The 19,522-nt window shown below is 37.5% G+C and overlaps 2 long non-coding RNA genes across 4 annotated transcripts; both read left to right on the forward strand.

The window, feature by feature from the left end:
- Nucleotides 1-153: 153 nt before the first annotated feature.
- On the forward strand, nt 154-5,825 carry LOC122576288. 3 transcript variants are annotated; one of them, XR_006319688.1, is made up of 5 exons: nt 154-381; nt 813-2,444; nt 2,588-2,656; nt 2,751-3,827; nt 3,979-5,825. It is a non-coding gene; the product is annotated as an uncharacterized LOC122576288 (long non-coding RNA). The 3 variants fall into 3 exon arrangements; XR_006319686.1 differs by having other exon boundaries at nt 813-2,656; nt 3,905-5,825; XR_006319687.1 differs by having other exon boundaries at nt 813-2,656.
- A 4,876-nt stretch (nt 5,826-10,701) lies between these two features.
- On the forward strand, nt 10,702-11,961 carry LOC122576183. Its single transcript, XR_006319665.1, has 3 exons — nt 10,702-10,823; nt 10,901-11,094; nt 11,196-11,961. It is a non-coding gene; the product is annotated as an uncharacterized LOC122576183 (long non-coding RNA).
- The last annotated feature ends 7,561 nt before the right edge of the window (nt 11,962-19,522 follow it).

Consider the following 19,522-nt stretch of genomic DNA (forward strand, 5'->3'; position numbering starts at 1 on the left):
GGATATACTTTGAAGAATTTTCCCTGTTATCAATTGAACAAAAAAGTTAAAATTAAAAGTTAAATTAATTAAATTTTGCCAGCGATAACTACTTTAACAATTATATTTTATTCCTTAATTTATAGTTTAATTTACGATTCTTTTTAGATATAAACACATACGCCCTTTTGCTATATGAAAAATTGAAAAAATAACTGGGTTTCAGAATTGAAGTAAAAATAATATCCCATTTCTACGGCAGTCTATGCTTGGTATAATAAAAAAGTTAACGATTATGATAATTACAATAATTACGCAAGAATTAATTCTAAAACTATTTCTAAACTATGACTTTAAAGTGTTTTCCCATATGTTCGTACCATAAGACGGAAGACATAAGAGGTGAGTGTTTTTAAGTCACCCGTTATATCTAGCGAAGCTTATTGATATACCTGCAGCAGAATCACCTGCATGTGCAGTGAGCTGTATACCTAAGCCTCTAAACGGTCGCGGCGCGTATAATTTATGAATTATTATTTTGTACTATAATGTTGGCCCCACTGTACGCGCGGCTGTTCAAGCCGCACCAATGGGGAGTCCCATCTTGTTGGAAACTGAGATAAAAAGCACCGCCATTGGCGTAATCTCTTCAAAAACCAGAAGTTTAGGATAAATCTACTAAAACGATACATCTTTACCTTGAAATTGAATTTTTTTTTTGCCAAATATGCACATTGTTTTAAATGTTATACGAATATTATAATTATTCTGATTTCCGGTATTCTCGTTTATTTTATCTAGTAGAAAATAATTGTCCTATTTTTTTGTTTCAGTATCTTTTCATAATATGGATATTTCTTCGCTTCTCAGTAAAAAGGAAGGATCTATGCTTGCGAAATAATTCTTATATTCTGCAAGATACGAAGTTCTGTTTAAATCCATAACTATAATCATCCATCACGAATAATCTGATGTCCAATTAATTCTGAATTAATTAAACAGTCGCACGTTTCAACCGATATAACTAATTCACTATTTCAATAATTGATTTTGAGTTTATTAATAACTTCGAGGGTCGTATTTAATTAGAAATGTATTATGTAAATTGACTCAGCAGAAGTAGTATTTAATTTATTACGTATTTTACATGAAACAGACTCTACATTGTGTTATATAAATTGCATATAATTACGGTAATCTTATCTAATTATCCAAGATCCATAAAGTTGTTTATTCGTATCACGATGAAGGAACTAGGGAGAAGGAGATTGTAAAACACAGGAGGAAAGAAAGGAAATTATTTGAATTCCCTTTTTTTGTCGTTTCTACGAGATGATTTCAGATATAAAATTTGCACAAAATTCATAGCTTCCATACGAAATCCGTATGAGATGTATCTGGATAACAGAAAACTTTTATTTTCCTTACAACAGTAAATTCCGTATTTTATTTTATTTCCAAGTAAGAAATCAATGATCATTGACACTTTTACCTTTGGATATTGTGCTTTTTATACGAATGGTATTCGATTCTATTTATCGACTTAAGTTACAGGTAATTTAATTAATATCTTTGCTTTTATATCCTATACATGGCAAAGTATTGATTTAAAAAGATATTCATGCTTGTTACGTCGTACAATTAATTTCCTTATTGCTCTTGTTAACTGGTAATTTTCGATGTTCCACGGTGTTTCCCTTTATTATTAGTAGACATAAAACGTTAGCGTCGATAGAACATAGAAGCTCAAAGCAAATAATTATCTACGTGGGATACATATAATTACATATATGTATTCTACTTTCTTTTTTATGTATACTTCCTTACTGTGTTTTTTTACCTACCACTCTTTTTCCCATTGAAGATAGATGGTCTCCCGAACATTTCTACTTTTTTCCTTATCTTTGTCCTGCAAGGCCTGTATTTATGGAAATGGGAAGTGCTATATCAGATCTTTACAAGTACTATGCTTTCGTATCTTTCTATCCTTTATGTTGTCATTGAAAGAAACGAAATAATTCTCCAACAAAACGTTAATAATATATATCTTCTCATAGTTAATTATGTTCTATCCATATTTTATGAAACGTATGTACACGTATATATGGACATTTAAAACTGTATTTTCTGGCAATGCAAAAGCCAATGAAATTGATTAAAATTATTTTCATTTAACTTAATACTCATCTCAAGTTTTATCTAACTGTGTCTTTCATTACTCTAGAAAAACACACAACTTGCGCCAACGACGAAAGCGCGCTGAAAATGCTGGTTTTCATCCGATCGCCAGGATAAGCAGCGCGTGGCACGGAGAAGTACTAAGATGGGTGATCGCTCCTTGGGAATTCTGTGCGCCGTTGGTACCCCCACCAACCTTTTGTTTCTTTTTAGCAGATATTAGAAAATATAAACAAAGAAGATCCACGAAAGACCAACTTTTTTGTTAAAAAGAAATCGTTCGCTAGGTAAGTGGTTCATATCATAAGCAACGTGCTATTCAAATGAGTTGTCGGCTCTTCAAATTTCAAGTATTCTAATCTGTCTTCTCACCTACGTATATATGTCTACGTACATCGCATCCTTGCCCTCGTTTCGATAACGAGAGCAGCGTTTGTCTAGCGAAGAAGTCGGAACTGTGCGTATCAAGAGAATTAAATGGCAATAAGTCGCGAGAACCGTGAGTATAATTCGTTTCCTTGCTCATGTTCTCTCTAACTGCAGCATTCCGCCAGCTCCATCTCTAAGCGTCTAAACAAAACACCCTCTTGTAGAAACCAATAAACTGACTGCCTTAGAGAGTTCTTCATAGAGTGTGTATATCAAGGCGAGCAACAGCATATCGCTTCTGATCCAAGCCAAGTGGTTGTCCGAAGATAGAGAGGATGGTCCCTCGCGCTGCTCGTTGCCCCACCCGTGGGTATTCCGATCTAACCAAACAAGTATCGCCTCTGTCGGTCGGTATCTCGGCCCGTAGATCGGATCGCGATCGATAGTTACGCCAATGGGTTGAAACGAGGCAGCAGAGAGAGAAAGAGAAAGGAGAAGAAGAGAGGAGAGCGGCGGCCGATGGCGCGGCAGGTAGAGGCGAGGGTCTCGGCCCGTGTATACTATAATTACGAGTAACTCAGCCACATTTGCGTTGATCCGACACCTTAAAGATAACATTTAGCGGCCCCTTTTATCTCCGCGGCAAACAAACCAATTTATACCTCAGCTCGCTTTGTGCCTGGCTCTGTCTCCGTTTCGCCAACGCTCATCCTTGCTCTCCTCCTCTCTATCGCCGAAAAAAACCCCGCCCCGAACTACGAATTAGGAGCATCCTTCTCCTCCTTTTACCATCTTGCTTGCTCTTGTGCCTCTCCTTTGCTTCCCTTTGTGCTGCTCCTTTCCTTGCATCTTCCTCCTCTTCGTCTTCGCCTGTTTCTTCCTCCGCTATTTTCCTCTTCTTCTTGTTCTTCGCTGATTTTCGTCTTCTTCTTCGCCGGCTATTTTGCTCGTGTCCTTGATCCTATTCTGGGGTCTTCGTCGCCTTCTCGCGCTGCTGCCTTGGCCGCTCGTTCGTCCTGGTTTGTCGGTGGTCGTTAGATTTTGGTACGAGCGTCTTGATGTAACTCTTGATGTCCCGCTGCTCTTCTGTTTCTTTTTTGTTTTCTGGCATTTCGCGGAGGAATTTCAATTTTGGCAGCAATTACGGCGCAGTTTCTTTCAACCGGTCTTCATGCGACCTCAACTGGATGAATGAATGACCGGTTAATCCAAGGATACGCATATTCCAGATATCATACGCGCCGGATGACACATGGAAGAAAGGGCGCTTAAACACAGACTCCTTTTACACCCTAAAGACCGTAAGTATTACGTTAACATGTCGTAGAAATATTTTTCACAACTTCCATACATTGATGCGCACGATTAAACTTTCCAGTCAAAATTCGCAAGTTCATGAACATCGGTTGATTTTTTAATCGTCTCAATAACGTTTACGTATACCGTTGGCAGAGAAGAAGAAGAAGAAGAAGAAGAAGAATAAGAAGCGAAATTTGGACGAAGGAAACCGATAGAGCGGCAGATTGTACGGAGAGGCGTGCAGCGGAAGATTGAAATTAATCAGCTCTTGGACGGATCATTATTTCTATTATCCTGCGTTTCGCTCTCAGCAAGTTTCACAGCGAAGGACAGCGGACTTTCTCAAATTTCACGTGTATTATTTACTCAATTGGTCACGGTTCTTCCCTCTCGCTGGCCTTCTTAATAGACGGCCAGATGGAGTTAGTCAATGCCTAATGAATTACTTATCGCTGAGGGAGGATCGGGGCAGCGAGAAAAGGGCGAGGGAGATTTGATTAATGATTATAGTTGTTCGGTTAACATCTGAGATTCCGCTTTTTTCTCCCCTGCTGTATTATTGGCTTCTACTGTAAACTTATTAACCTTACGTTTTCATCCGTCCTTCCTTTTGTATGTTTTCTTTGTGAATGATTATATATGGGAGGCAGGCTCGGGTAAATTTGATTTCTAATACAAATAAAAAATAACTACTCGAAAGAGAGGATCGTTTGTTGCTTTTAACCGAAGAAACGACAGAGGGAAAAATATCAATCGTTTTGTAGCGAGCTATTTAATAGCGACATAATTATAAAAGCAAAAACAAGAGCAACATGAACAGGAAAATTTATATAAGCGAAAATTTATCGTGGCTTTTTTTTTAACAAGAAGATGCATAATTTATACTGATTATGTAGTTTGATGCTGCGCACAGAAGGATAAGGAAGAGGAAGGAGGAAAAATTAAAGAGCCGATCGAGGTCGTTAGAGATACAATCTCCGGAATTGCCGATCAAAAGCTTGAAATCAGATCCCACGGTTGTGATTATGGCGTCATGAGCGGTAATGGGATCGTATCAACCTGAAATTTTATTACTTTCAATATTTGCCACGTCCGCAATCCCACGTATCCCAATTTCCCATTTATTTTCATCTTTCGTGCATATTTTCCATTTTTAAGATACACGTCGCTGCCTTTCCAATTCCACGGTATTCCAAAATATTCGTAAGATAAAACGACGCTATAATAATAAACACGGAGTGTTGTAATGCGTTCCCTTCCTGTCGTGACATAAAACGATAATAAAATGGAAGATAGTTTATCGATCGACAGGTTGGCGCTTCTTAGATGCCCATCCTTTCGCTGCCCTTCAACAACAAATTTTATCTCGCGATATACCGCGATAGGATTCTCATGTCGAGCCTTCCTGCTTGCAATTTTCTAACCGATTTGTATTCCGTGAAAAACAATTAAATGGCCGTATATTTCTCAACGACAACCGTAAGTTTCAACATGTCGCTACGAGGATAGATGGATTCACACTGCTACCCATTTTTGTACTCCATGTTCGTTGTTGCAGTAGCTGCGCGTCGCAAGTTACCTGTTTAATGTGAAGAAATATCTACTACTTCGCCGAATGACAAGATCACGATGTATTAGGATGGCAACTAAGTGATTGCGGATTTTGCCACTAGGTGGTAATGACAAACTCCGCAATCACTTAGTTGTCAACCCAATATAAATACGTAAGACGCGATCTGTACGAGTCAGGCGGACAAAAAGAAACGGAAGCTCCGGCGTATTATCATGGAGCGCTGCAGCTTCCTAAACCCTTGCCAAAGAAACGAGCGAAGGAGGAAACGCAGAGCGTGGCGGTAGGCAGAAAAACCTTCGAAACGAGGAGTGAAACAGGTGCCAAGAAAACACGTTCGCTCGTGCGCTCGCGCGTGCAGACATTAGTCGCCACTGTCGGCAGTCGCGCGCCCTCGTGAAGGTGCGTTTTCACCGACTTCTGCGGACGCCCTTTTTCCCTCCGCTTTGCGAATATTCAAGCGCAGGACGAGCGTCGTTTCGTTGCTCGGCGATCGCACGTCGAACCGGAAATCGAACGTCCGAGTGCTGTAAAGGCTGCTTCACACACGGCCACAGGTTTAATCGAGCAAAGCAGGCGAGCGGAGCTGAATTTACGCTGTTGATTGGTGGAAACATAACATTTTCGTTTTTGTCCACGGTGATCCTGCAACGCAAATAGCGTCAATTCGGCGTTACTCGCTGCTTGAACGCACTTAAACTACTGGCCGTGTGTGAACCAGCCTTAAGGGCGCTGCGATCGAGGGACCAGACCGAGTTTAGATGACTTTGGAATCGTTGTAGACGAGTTTGCGAGTAGATTCGTGAAATTCGATAACTGTTTACGGTATAACGCTATCGCTGCTTTGGTGTAAACTCGGCCTGAGAAGCCTCTGGATGCGGAGAAGTCGCTGAAACGCAGCAACGAACTGCTAGACGTAGCGAGAAACACGTCGATGAACCATCGAAAACAGTGTTCTCCTCTTATGTGATCCAAGCTCGAACGAACGAAAGCAAATGAAAAAGACAAAAAGCGAGCAAGAAAAGAAGAAAAAAGAGAAGAGATATATAAGAACCTTCGAAGAGACTGAAGAGTAGAGCGAACAGATAGAAACAGAGTAAATGCCACAGCTTAGAGCGAAGAAGGATAGGACGAGGCCAAGGGATAAAAAAAGAAAAAGGAAGAGCGTGTTTTCGAGCGGAGAAAAGGATCAAAGGAGGCTGAGAAGAGAGCAAGAGGCGAGAGACTGGAGGATCGAAGGTGTTTTTCGGGGCGTGGCAAGGGCCGCGTGATTACCAGGAGGATCGGTTAGCGCGGTGAGAGTTCAAAGCATCAAAGAGGCCCGACCAGCGAGAAATTGCTTAGGATTCATCTGCCGGCACGGGACCCTCCGGACGCGTTTCGTTCTCTTCTCTTCTCTTCTCTTCTCGTTCTCTATCTGTTCTGCGGCCGGGGTATTGTGTGCGTACCAGGCGTCGGGGGAACCTTCCCCTGCGCCTCTCTGCACCTTTAACGGATTGCCCTTTAACTAACGATCGAATGCCTTTGCAGGAATACGCCTGGCACCTTGGACCGCGATCCGACTCTGCTCGAGAGCACGACTTCTTCACAGTGATGGGTCTCGCAGCACTCGCGGCGGCAATATTTTTGGAGATCGCTGCATGGATGGATGGAGTTTGCATAGACCGTCGATATCGCCACTTGGTTCGCTTAGGTACGATCGTTAGGTAAGACGAAATGATGGTTTGCCTCGTGACACTTTGCGGTCGCGATTCTTGGTGAGAAACGCAGATTCAGCAAAAGGATGATTAGCGATGAAGTTGACTCGATGAGTGATGAAGGGTTTTAAAGGCAGAGAATACATATGACAACGTTGTGAAGCTTTCGATGGAATTGCACCAGGTGGTCGAACCAACCCAGATGTTGCAACTTATTCTTCAGAGAGCGTAGGTTAGCTAGGAAATTGAAAATATTCAGCCGTTGATGAATCGTTGATGAGACTTTCAACGCTGAGGAAGCAAAAAGAAGCAAGTGTTCTTATAAATACGAAAACGTGGCCGTTCATTAGCAGCGCCATCCAGCGGCTAATTTTATGAAACTGCGTGGACAAAATAATAAAACCATTGAAAATGTTGCAAGATTCCTTACTAATTCTAATTCGATAATTCTTGTAATTGTCACAAAAGTATACGATAAATTACAATTTATCCATTAAACTGTCATAGGTTACTATGAAGAGATAGTGTTTGGACTTCTACACGTAAACATGCGCAAGGAACTGTCAATATGCGAAAATACAATGTTCATTGAATGTTACAAAATACAGAACCAAAGTATAGTACTTTTTACGATACAAGGACATTTCGATCGGCATTCCATCGCTGATATTTCGATTCAGCGACTATTCTCGTCGCAGGGAATACGAGTACCACACGACCGCATTCTCAAGTTGAAAAATTACGACACATCAAACGGAAGCTGCACGCTAAGCGCTCGTAACTGACGAAGAGTGTCATCTCGACATCGAAATGAAAGAAATTCGTTTCAGCGTTAATGTCGAAAGGTTCATTTCGAATTTGGCAAGAAGCCTGTTGCAACGCTAAATTAGCGAATTATTCGGAAATAGCTACGTTTTAAATTTAAAAAAAGCAACAGGTTGCAGGAAAACTTCGGGCGTTTTAATTTTTCAATTTTCAAAAGGTTCAATTTTCCAGTCATTCCAGGGCGATGAAAACTGTGACGAAAATAATTCGACGATTTCTAGCGATCATCGCCATCAAATTATCCTCAATTGTGTTACTTCCGGTCACCCGGAACACGATCATTCGTCTCAGACAAAATCTGTCGATGGGAATTTTCTCAACTATTTTTGTAACACATACGAATCTTCTCCATACGCTTTACAAACGTTTTCCACTGTTCCTGTACCTGTAATTCCCCTACGACACTTTTAAAGCAGCGGCACGTGACGAACACGCGTCTTATCGATAGACATTTTCGCGTTTAGCAATAGTTTTAGCAACGAAGATACGCAAATAGGGCGCTTGAAATTTACCTACTCGCGAGTACGACCAAAGTACTAAATAAAGTTATAAAGAACGAGGGACTAACCAAGTAAGAAGTATGAGCGAAACGACACAGAGACATCTCTTCAAAAACGCACGAAACTTCCACTCAACGCGATATACGTAAATGGATTGTTGGAAGAATTGTGAAACACTTGTTTGCGTAAATGCAGACAAATAGCTTCTACAAAGACTAATTTTCTTACACGTAACGATCAATAATTTTTCCACTGTTCGAATCTCCAAGAATTTTGACAACTTTTCGACGATTTTTTCACATCAACTGAAGTTTGCAAAAATGTTCACGAGAGCCAAACGCTTGTGTACGAATGTGCGCTAAAAGAGGGCGCTGTTTCGTTTCGAGGATCACTGGGATTTCGGTTGAAATCTGCTATATGCCAGAGGATGCTCACTTATTAGGTGCTTTATATTCTCGCGAGGATTTGCCGACGTGCTTTAAAACGGTAATCAAATTTCATTATTGGCTTCTTTACGTTGCCTGTTTTATTTTCGGACGGCTACTCTTTAGGTTACGTTGAAACTGGCAATAATAGGACTTTGCTGGTGGAATGGAATCTTCCATTGCTTGATCTCTGATTTATCTTACTGTTCGTAGAAATGTTTGAAGAAGCGAACTTTTTATGGAAATGGACGAACCGTAATTGAAAATGAGAATGTCTAACGGTATAACAAAATTCTTACGTTTATTTTTTCCTTCAACTGTTTATGTTCCTTTATTTTTCTCGCGTCTTTTATTGATCTTAAATAAACGAAGAATTGATCGATAGAATTCTCTCGTTTGCTTCGAACGTTTTTCATACGACGCGGTAAATTCAGCCAGAGAAATCGATTCTTGGAATATAAACGATTTCGAAATTAAAGATACACGCGTTAAACGAAATAGCGTCGTTTATTCTCCTTTCAAGGTAGATGTTTCAAAAGAATAACCTACGATTAATATGGATATTTGAGAAGTTTTATTGATTTCATATTTCGCGAATGTGCTGAAACGATAAGAAAGAAGGCTGGAATTCCCAGGGTATTATTTACGTTCAATTAAGCCCGAGGATTCATTACTTTGTTGCATTCACACGACAGATTCTAATTACGTGAAACTTTTCCCAATTTAATTGCTCGAGCAGGAGCTGGCCTCTTCTTTAAACACCTTGTAATTATATACCGAAAATAAAATCTAAAAATCGTTCGTTAATTATCGTCATTCCACTGGAAAGTGTTTTTAGCGACATGACAGTTACGCAATTAATACGATTAATTAAATATCAAGACGAACGTTTTCTTAATTACACCTTTGATACCGTACGACCACGATCAAATATTTTCTCTTTAATTTCTCTTATTCGTATCCTCCAAGAAAAGGACGAAATTAGAATTCCTAAATTTCAAGTAACTCCACGTTCTCTCTGTGTGTGTTTACTTTCAGAGTTTCAACGTACTTCGTTAAAGTTATAAAACTGCACTTGGTGCACTGCAAAACCTGACAGGTTTTCAAATTCGATTTTCCCGAAATCGAGACTGCAATTGGGACAAATTTTCTGCCACGTTCTCCACTCGTTTCAATTTCACAAGTTTAAAACAACGGAAAACAAGAAACGTTTCTGTTGTTATTTCTTTATTTAGCTTTTTAGCACTTAAACTCGCCCCGATCGACATTTCTATATTCTTTTGATAATTATATTATCACGCAAGCGTTTGTTATACATTCGATAAATCGCCTTTATGATATTCAACACTGAATCATCGATTGCGCTTTTTTTTCATTTTTAGGTTATCTTCTGCGCTCCTCAATATTATTACTATTAATAATATTTTCAATAAATTAATAACTATTTATTGTACCTGGGCCCCATAACCCGTTGCTATTTCTGTATTTAGAGGTATGATCACAATAGCTATTAGTTTATTTGTCGGATAAATTTATCACACCGTTCTGAGCTGAATAGCCTTTATTGCACATTCTTACATGGACTAGGGATAAAAAGAAAAGAAGATCTTAAACCTATCGATTATATCTAGAACTATCTTCTAGTTACTATTTATTGTAACTAGCACATCTGCATATAGATGGCGAGCAAGGACTCACGCTGTTATTTTCAACAGTTTCTCATGTAATCGACGAATCTGTGTCGCACGATCGAGCTATTATTGGGTTGGCAACTAAGTGACTGCGGATTTTGTCAATACCACCTAACGACAAAATCCGCAATCACTTAGTTGCCAACCCAATATTATCGCGTTACGTTAGATGGACTTTTAACATCCGTGCTTTTTTAATGACTTTCTATTTACGATAATTCATACGTATTATTTTCTTGCCTGACTTTTAATAGATTGATATGGATACACTGAAAATACTCTGTAACATGGTATTTGGAATAGCAATAACAGATAGACACGCTGCTCGAGTTGATTGATTTATTCATAGGAAAGAATCGGTTTGCAGAAGCAAGTGTTAATTTGGAAAACATCAGCGTGACGTTGACACGCTATAAAACACTTTATAGTTGAGGAAGCTCGAAAGTCGTGAGTAACGGTGAATTGCAAGAGCCGGCTGAGTTTAATTCACGTCACAGTTTTCACGACTTTAAATAACCTACCTTGCAGCCTGAAACCTCACAACCTACCGTCTGACGTCGTGTAAGTTGGACCGAGCAAACGAGAAAATCAAACAAACCGATACTCGTGGAAATATTTTCTCCGCTTGTGTAAATCTAAAATAACGTGTACATTTATTTCAGAAAGATTAATCACAGTCGTGGATACTTTTTAAAATAGAATAATTCTTCTCAAATTGGACCAAACGACCGACATGTTTTTGGAAGCTACAAGGATCAGTTTGCTGGATGACGCGTAGGGAAAATATTCTGAGAAAATTTTGATCGATCGAAATAGCGAAAATCGTTTTTTATTTTAAAATTTAAGCAACGTGTTTTCCACAATTATGTCGCGATTCACGGATTACAAATCGACCGGCAGATGATTCTCTCTCGATCGATGTTCAAAGAATAAGATCTTCAAAGACAGAATTTGCTGAGAAAAACGAGCTTGAAAATTTCTCACGTACATTTAACCTCGGCTAAGTAGCACAAACTACTCTTTCATCAACAGGAGATTATTTTAGGTACGAAAAGAAGCCAGAGAATAACATTTATTCGTTTAAGGCTTCATTTTCGAGAAGATAAAGTCCGATGGAAAAAATTTATTTTTCTCCAAGACAAAGCATATTCTAAAAGAATTTTATCCTGAATTTTCCGCTTATTCTCACGCGTGGTTTTATCTCCTGTCGATTAATTGCTCCTGTTCGATTCGCAATTAGCCAAGTTTCAAGTATACTCGTCACATGTTTAAGTTCGATTTTCTCGGAAATGAAATTTTCTTATTCTACGAAATAATTGTTTTCTCTTTTTTTGACTCATTTTTACATCATCAGTTGCGACATAACTCTTGAAAACGCGCTGTTTAAATTTCCCTTTCAGGCTACTAGAAAAGTTGTAAAGAAAATTGTCCCTCGCTTTTCTCTTCACCGTTTTGATCAATCGGAATTTTCTGAAAATTATTTTATCCAATAAAGCAATTGTCCTAAGTTCTGAAAAACAGCACGTCGTTTGAATTCTCTTATTTATTTTTGTCATCTTAAAAAAATATAATACAACAGTTTAATTCTGTGCCATGAAATCTTGTCAAATTCAACCACCGTGCGAACTGAACATTTGTTTAAATTAAATGCACGTGTTTTCGTTAATTAGACGAGTGCACGTTATCTGGTTATCAGCGTCCGGTAGCCATAGCCCGGGATGCTCGCGTCGAATTTAAATGGCCGGTTCTCTTCTTTCAAACGTCTGTTTACGGCTGTTGTACGCGGCTCGTGCTCGCCAGATGAAAAACCGATAGATCTAGCGGTAAACGAGCGAGGAAAAAACGGAATACATACAAACACACAGTACATGAATATCTGTTTTGAAAATCAGAGAACGCAGCCGACGATTCGTTGTTCCTCGGGCTTCCTGTTTGTTTGTTTGCCCGTTCCGCGTGCCTGTTTGTCTAATTAATATTAATAAGTTCTTATCTTTCTTTTTTCTTGATCCTCTAGCGATAGCTATATTTAGAACACAGGAGTTTTGTTCCAAGCTAAAATGTAAGGTATTACGTGGGAAGAATATTTAACATGTACATTGTGTATATATAGACATCTCGGAATAGCGTTGCCTGTTAAATTACTTAACTTTAATCATTTTTCATCATCCATAATTCATCGAATTTTTCGAAACGTAATCCACCGCCTAAGAATTGTTATTTCAGTTTCTACGTCAAAGATTTTTCTAATTTTCCCTGGCTATATATAACATCTGTTTCTTCACGGTCGTTGAACATTTAGGACGATATTGCGATGCTCTTATTAAGTCTGTGTTAAATGGATTTCTTCGCACTGCACTCGGGTTAAGAACAGCTATTTACGTGATATAATTGAAAAGAACGATAGTTTGATGTCGTGTTGTATACTGTGATTTCTTCCTATACCAGCGCGATCTTATGTACACACGCATTAACTTACGAAACGATCATTGTAATCGGGAAACAATCAACTTTGCTAATCCTAATTGGTAAGGTCGTAGAAAATTTTATTGTTTGGTTTTTCATTTTCATCGTTTCGAGCATTTCTAAACACGCGATCATCTGTGTTTCTATGCTAAGTTTTCTGTGTAAGTTTGTCGAGATTTTCTCGATAAACAGTAATACGATATTGCTTTTTGCATTGCGTCCTTAAAAATTGTCGAGGAAGAACCGTCGTTGCTGCCACAGTAGTTGGAAACTAATTTCTGTGTTGTCCAAAAACAGTTAGATTTATGTTTGCTGGCTATTCAGGTCAGACGAAGTGAAAATTCTGAACTTTGTGCAATAAACTTCGGTTTCTTCGTTTGATAACGGCGCGCCATATTTTTCTGAATTATGTGGCCACGATAAATTCACATATTTGTAATTTATTGTTAATGTTAACGCCCTGTATATGCGTTTAGAAATATTAAATTCCTATATTCAATTAATTATATAATAATACAAAATATAAAATGGAAATTATATAACTTAAAAAGATATATAAGATATAATTATATCAAAATGTTAGGTTAGAAACTAAGTGACTGCGGCTTTTGTCAATACCACCCAATGACAAAATCCGCAATCACTTAGTTGCCAAGCCAATATTAAACGTCGAATATTTTGGATAATAATAACAAACTGAAAATTCTGAACTGTGTCCAACAAACTTAGGTTTCTTCGTTTGATAACGGCGCGCCATATTTTTCTGAATTATGTGGCCACGATAAATTCACATATTTGTAATTTATTGTTAATGTTAACGCCCTGTATATGCGTTTAGAAATATTAAATTTCTATATTCAATTGATTATATAATAATACAAAATATAAAATGGAAATTAGATAACTTAAAAAGATATATAAGATATAATTATATCAAAATGTTAGGTTAGAAACTAAGTGATTGCGGCTTTTGCCAATACCACCCAATGACAAAATCCGCAATCACTTAGTTGCCAAATGAATACAACGAGTTCAACGTAAAGAACAACGTGCAGCGATTATGAATGTACGCTTGATCTATCAAACGATCGATTTCATATTGTGCACTTGGAAGGTTCGTTGAAAAGTAGATCGTGCGGAGGCGTATTTTTATAGAAAGTTGATAGCAAGGTAGAGTCTAATTACAGAGAAATTTGTTTCCGATTTAAGAAGATGTTAAATATTTACCTTTTGCTATCTCGCCTGCCGAGCAAATTATCTTCAAGCGCGCAGTAAATTATATTCTCCGTTTGCGACTTCTTTTTTCATGTTTCTTATCTCGAGAAGCCTCATAACGAAAGAGCGTTAGCTGCGAGGCAAACCGGCGAACAGGATGGCCGATGGTCAGTTACCAAGGCAATGAACGTTGTCTGCAAACATGGCAAAGTAAATGCGTATATTTATTTAATAAAAAAAAGATATCGACGCGTATAAACATGCGACGAGCGTTAAAAAATAATAATAAAAAAAATCGGCAACTCTCGGATACTTCGTACTTAGAAGAAAATCGAAAAGTATTGGGATAAAATCGAAATGCTGATAATCGTGGAAATTTAATTTAATTTAAAAAATTAATTCAGAAAATTAAAGCAGCAAATTATCAGAGCCGAAAGATTTGTACAAACGTTTTGTACAAATTTCTACTTTCGACGAATACTGTCGCATCTCGATGTGTAGACACTCGGCTAATCGCGTTCTCGCTATCAATAAACCACAAATTCATTGAAACGTTAGAATCAATAACGGCTGTGGATAACGTTTTATACGTGCGTTATCGTATGCGCTTTGCATATTTTTCCGTATTTTACGTGCACGAATATCGCATGTATCGCGTGCATAAGCATTTACGATCTAATGGTAACAAGGATATCGACGTAATTCGTGTGTTTCGTTACGAGCCGGCCCTTGTTCCCAACCGTCGGTGTTTTCTTTCCTCTTTACAGCTCCACGTGAATATACGTACGTCGAGTACCGAGCCATCGATAACGAAAATAAAACAAATATCGGAAACGAGCATGTTTATTTTAGCTTATTATTCCTAATAATCGAAGCCAGTTTCCTGACTGGAACTCCTCGCAGCTCTCGTTTTATTTAGAGTTTCGAGTTTTTATTTCTATATTCTATTTCTAATATTCTAATGTTTCTTACTGAATTTATATTTTATTATTATTCGTTGTTATTATTATTGTGTTAACTAAGGAATAAGCGGTAGTACAGAAGCATAGATAAGACGTATTATAGTAATCTTTCTTTGATACAGTGTTGATTCGTATTATTTGTACTATTTCTTTGAGTCTTACTACTAGCAATTTACGTTACATTGTTTCAAACGAAGACACGCTATCTCAGTTCTCTCGACAAACTACTCCAATTCTCACTGCGCTCTGAACGAACCAGTGTTTTTACATCCTCGTCCAACTTTGCTTTGGTGATTTTCTATTTTTCCTATTTTTATTTCTACATATCTTTGGTCCAGGTTCGCTATACAGTGTTTTCTTCTGAATTTTTCCTGTCACATGTTTGCCATAGTTCTTCTTCATCAGTGTATTTGTCTATGTTATTCATTTTGCTGATTTTCATTGCTCCAATTGTCATTGCACTCTGTGCTAAATGGTGCAGTCTATTTACCTGTTATTTTTACCACAATTTGCTTGTTATTTTTATTTCTATGTATCTTTGGTCCAGACTAGCTACATAGTGTTTTATTCTGAATTTTTCCTGTCACATGTTTGCCATAGTTCTTGTTCATCTGTGTATTTGTCTATGTTATTCATTCTACTGATTTTCATTGCTCCAATTGTCATTGCACTCTGTGCTAAATAGTGCAGTCTATTCACCTGTTATTTTTATTTCTACATATCTTTGGTCCAGGTTCGCTATATAGTGTTTTATTCTGAATTTTTCCTGTCACATGTTTGCCATAGTTCTTCTTCATCTGTGTATTTGTCTATGTTATTCATTCTACTGATTTTCATTGCTCCAATTGTCATTGCACTCTGTGCTAAATAGTGCAGTCTATTCACCTGTTATTTTTATTTCTACATATCTTTGGTCCAGGTTCGCTATATAGTGTTTTCTTCTGAATTTTTCATGTCACATGTTTGCCACAGTTCTTCTTCATCTGTGTATTTGTCCACTTTTTCATTCTGCTGATTTTCATTGCTCCAATTGTCATTGCACTCTGTGCTAAATGGTGCAGTCTATTTACCTGTTATTTTTACCACAATTTGCCTGTTATTTTTATTTCTATGTATCTTTGGTCCAGACTAGCTAATTCTAGCTATTAGAATAACTAGCTATTCATCTAACATTATTTTAGCACGTGTTCCATCCATTCTGACTTTTTCACATATTTGCCACAGTTCTTCTTCATCTGTATATTTTTCTACCTCATTTGTCCTGTTGATCTTCCATTGCTACCTTCTTACCATCTCAGCGTCATTGTGTAATATTGACAATATTATATCGTTTCTAATTGGGAAGCTTAAAATATCGACAATCCGAAGGTATCCTTATTTGCGCTTCCTGTTACATTTATTGGGTTGGCAACTAAGTGATTGCGGACTTTCTTAATGCCACTTAATGACAAAATCCGCAATCACTTAGTTGCCAAGCCAATACATACAGTTGAGTATCATCGATCATCAGGCTTGCAGAATGATGGAGAAAGGAAGAAATCATTTCGACTATGTTGTAATCTTCATTTTATTAGAACAACACGGTAGAGAAAGTAATTTCATAGAAATACAATACATTGTCGATGAAATAAATTCGTGAAATAAAAGCGAGACCAATGGAGAACATTTTCACGATGTCAGCGATCGAATTCTCCATCCGTCGGACTCCATTTCTTATCGGGACAACCAGCAAAATCTAGAAATCTCTTTGCTGTAACAAAGTACTCGTGTCGTAGTGAACCGCGTGAAAGGTTTTTCGAAAAATATTCAACGCTGTCGCCGTGTAAAACGATCGTAAGTTAAACAAAAATAGTAGTCAACTCGTGGATTTTTCTTGTCCGACGGCTGCTTTCACCGCGATATCGTTGCGTAAGCGAACAAATGAAACTTCTTTCAAAGGAATAGTCGTGATACGGCAAGAAATATTCGACAAATCGATGCTCAGCCGATTAAAATGATTTTAATTTCCTGCACTTACTTCGTTACATCGACGTTACAAACGTATTTTCACGTTTTGCAAAGCTTCCTTCGAATAAATAACCATCCTTATGTCTGGTTTCCATTGAATCTCTGTTCGTTTAAATTTGTGCAAATTTGAAAATAATTTTGTCTAACATTAATTAATCTCTAATTAATAAACATTAAATTAAATTTTGTTAACATTAATCAAGATTATCGCTAAGTGCAATTAATGGTTTTAATTTTTCATTATGGCGTCGCGTTATTTTTATTTAATTATCATACGTCCGTATGTTATTTATAAATGTATTGTTTATAAATTCTACATTTATAATTTATTTCTTATCGTTCGTACAACCCTGCACTGTGAACATTTTCTCGCTCCTATAATATTCTAACGATGAAAAAATGATTTTTCATTACGTTAAAAAATATTTCCTCCAAATATCGGCATGCAAAATACAAGCCAAATAAAGCAAACAACAAGTATACAATTTCAAGCCGAATGAAAATGTACGAAATGTAAAATACCGAAATGAGACTAGGAAGCTTCTAAGTAAAACGACAAGCTCGAACGAAAAGTCGTCGCCTTATTTTTAAAAAGAAAATACGAGTAAGAGGAAATGATCATCTTGGAATATTCAAATTAACGTTCCGCGATAAAGCCATAGAATTATAAAGAATAAATAATTGTAGTAAAAGAAATCTTCTTGGAACATTAGAGTCTCTAGCATATTATAATATTATGTTCAATATAATGTAGAAACTATACAAAATAACAGTCCACGACGAGAAACGAAACAAAAAGCGTCGATTTTATTGGAAAATTCACCCCTTTAGAATATTGCTATTTCTCACGTGATTAACAAGTTTCTCTCGCAGAAATATTTTTATCGCAACTAATTACACCACCTGGTACAAAAAAAAAAAAGAAAAGAGAAAACGAGTATGGCAAATGTTTATTGCGATAAGTTTCGCGATATCTACAATTTTCCTTTATTTTCCTTTATTTTTCAAGCCGATGACTCAAGCGATTGGTTATCCAATACACAGGGTGTCTCGTCCTTAGAAACTAAGCTTTGATAACACGCACTCGACGATCTGTGGACGCTTACTTATTTCTCACCGCGTATAAGTCGATTAGAAAATTAGGAGGATTTTCCTTACGGCAGTTACCGTACAATATCAAATTTCCTTTCGAGAGTTCATTTTCCGTGGCCAGATTGTGTCGCTTTGTATTTACGAAGCGCGTTGCGCTAAGAAATTAAAGTATTTAACACTAGAACTAGCGATAGTTAACACGAAGCTAATTTCTACCAAGACCAGTGAAAATGACTGGTCTTTAAAAAATACCTAATAATAGAATATTTTTATATTTACTGATTTATTACTTTCTTACAGAAGCAATTCCATGTTGTGTAGTATATTTCTAGTATTATTAATCCATCTGGGGAGAAAAGACAAAGGGATGCTAAGGCAGAAAGACGAAATAACAGTCAGTGTGAAGAGAGAGACTGTTGCTAGTGTCACACGCTCAGAAACAGTAATACGATAGGGTAAACATTCTGCATGCTACAGCTATCGAAACAACAAACAAATAGTAACGTAATAGCCGCCTCTCATATACACACGACGATAACCTCTCCAGAGGGACTAAAACCTCAGTATAAAAACTCTGCCAAATTAGCGTTCGATACCATTCTGTTGTAACACTTTGAACTGTCACTCTGTTGCATTCGCATAATAAATTCTATACAAAGTTCAATTTTTTCACCTTATTTGTGAAACGTTCGAACTGCGACGCGAGATCACCGGCGATCTATCAATTTCGTCATTTCTTGTGTCTCCGACGTGACACTAGCGCTGTCGACAGAGTGCGGCCCGCGTGAGAAAGAGCGTTGGAACCGTGGTGACGAGAGTTGCAAATTAACTATTTAGTTCTCTTAATTATAAACAACTTTTGATAGTTAAACAACTATCGTTTTCTGTTTAATCTATTTGTAATAAACAAAGTAATTGTATTAAGATCCTACACTAATAATAGAATATTTTTATATTTACTGATTTATTACTTTCTTACAGAAGCAATTCCATGTTATGTAGTATATTTCTAGTATTATTAATCCATCTGGGACCATCATCCCTAAACGAGGGTTGGAACGTTTATAAAATTGTAGAAACAGTCATTTTGATTGCTGTGGTATTTCTAGCGTTGGCATCTAGCGATCCAGCGATCGATCCGGAATTTTCCTGACAACTGATATCGTCATATCGAATGATACGTGGTAAAAATTTGAAGAACGCGTGGCAAGTTGTAGAAAACGAGGAAACTGGTTAATTGGGGTTCGATA

Source organism: Bombus pyrosoma, linkage group LG16 (assembly GCF_014825855.1).
Source record: "Bombus pyrosoma isolate SC7728 linkage group LG16, ASM1482585v1, whole genome shotgun sequence".
Taxonomy (NCBI): domain Eukaryota; kingdom Metazoa; phylum Arthropoda; class Insecta; order Hymenoptera; family Apidae; genus Bombus; species Bombus pyrosoma.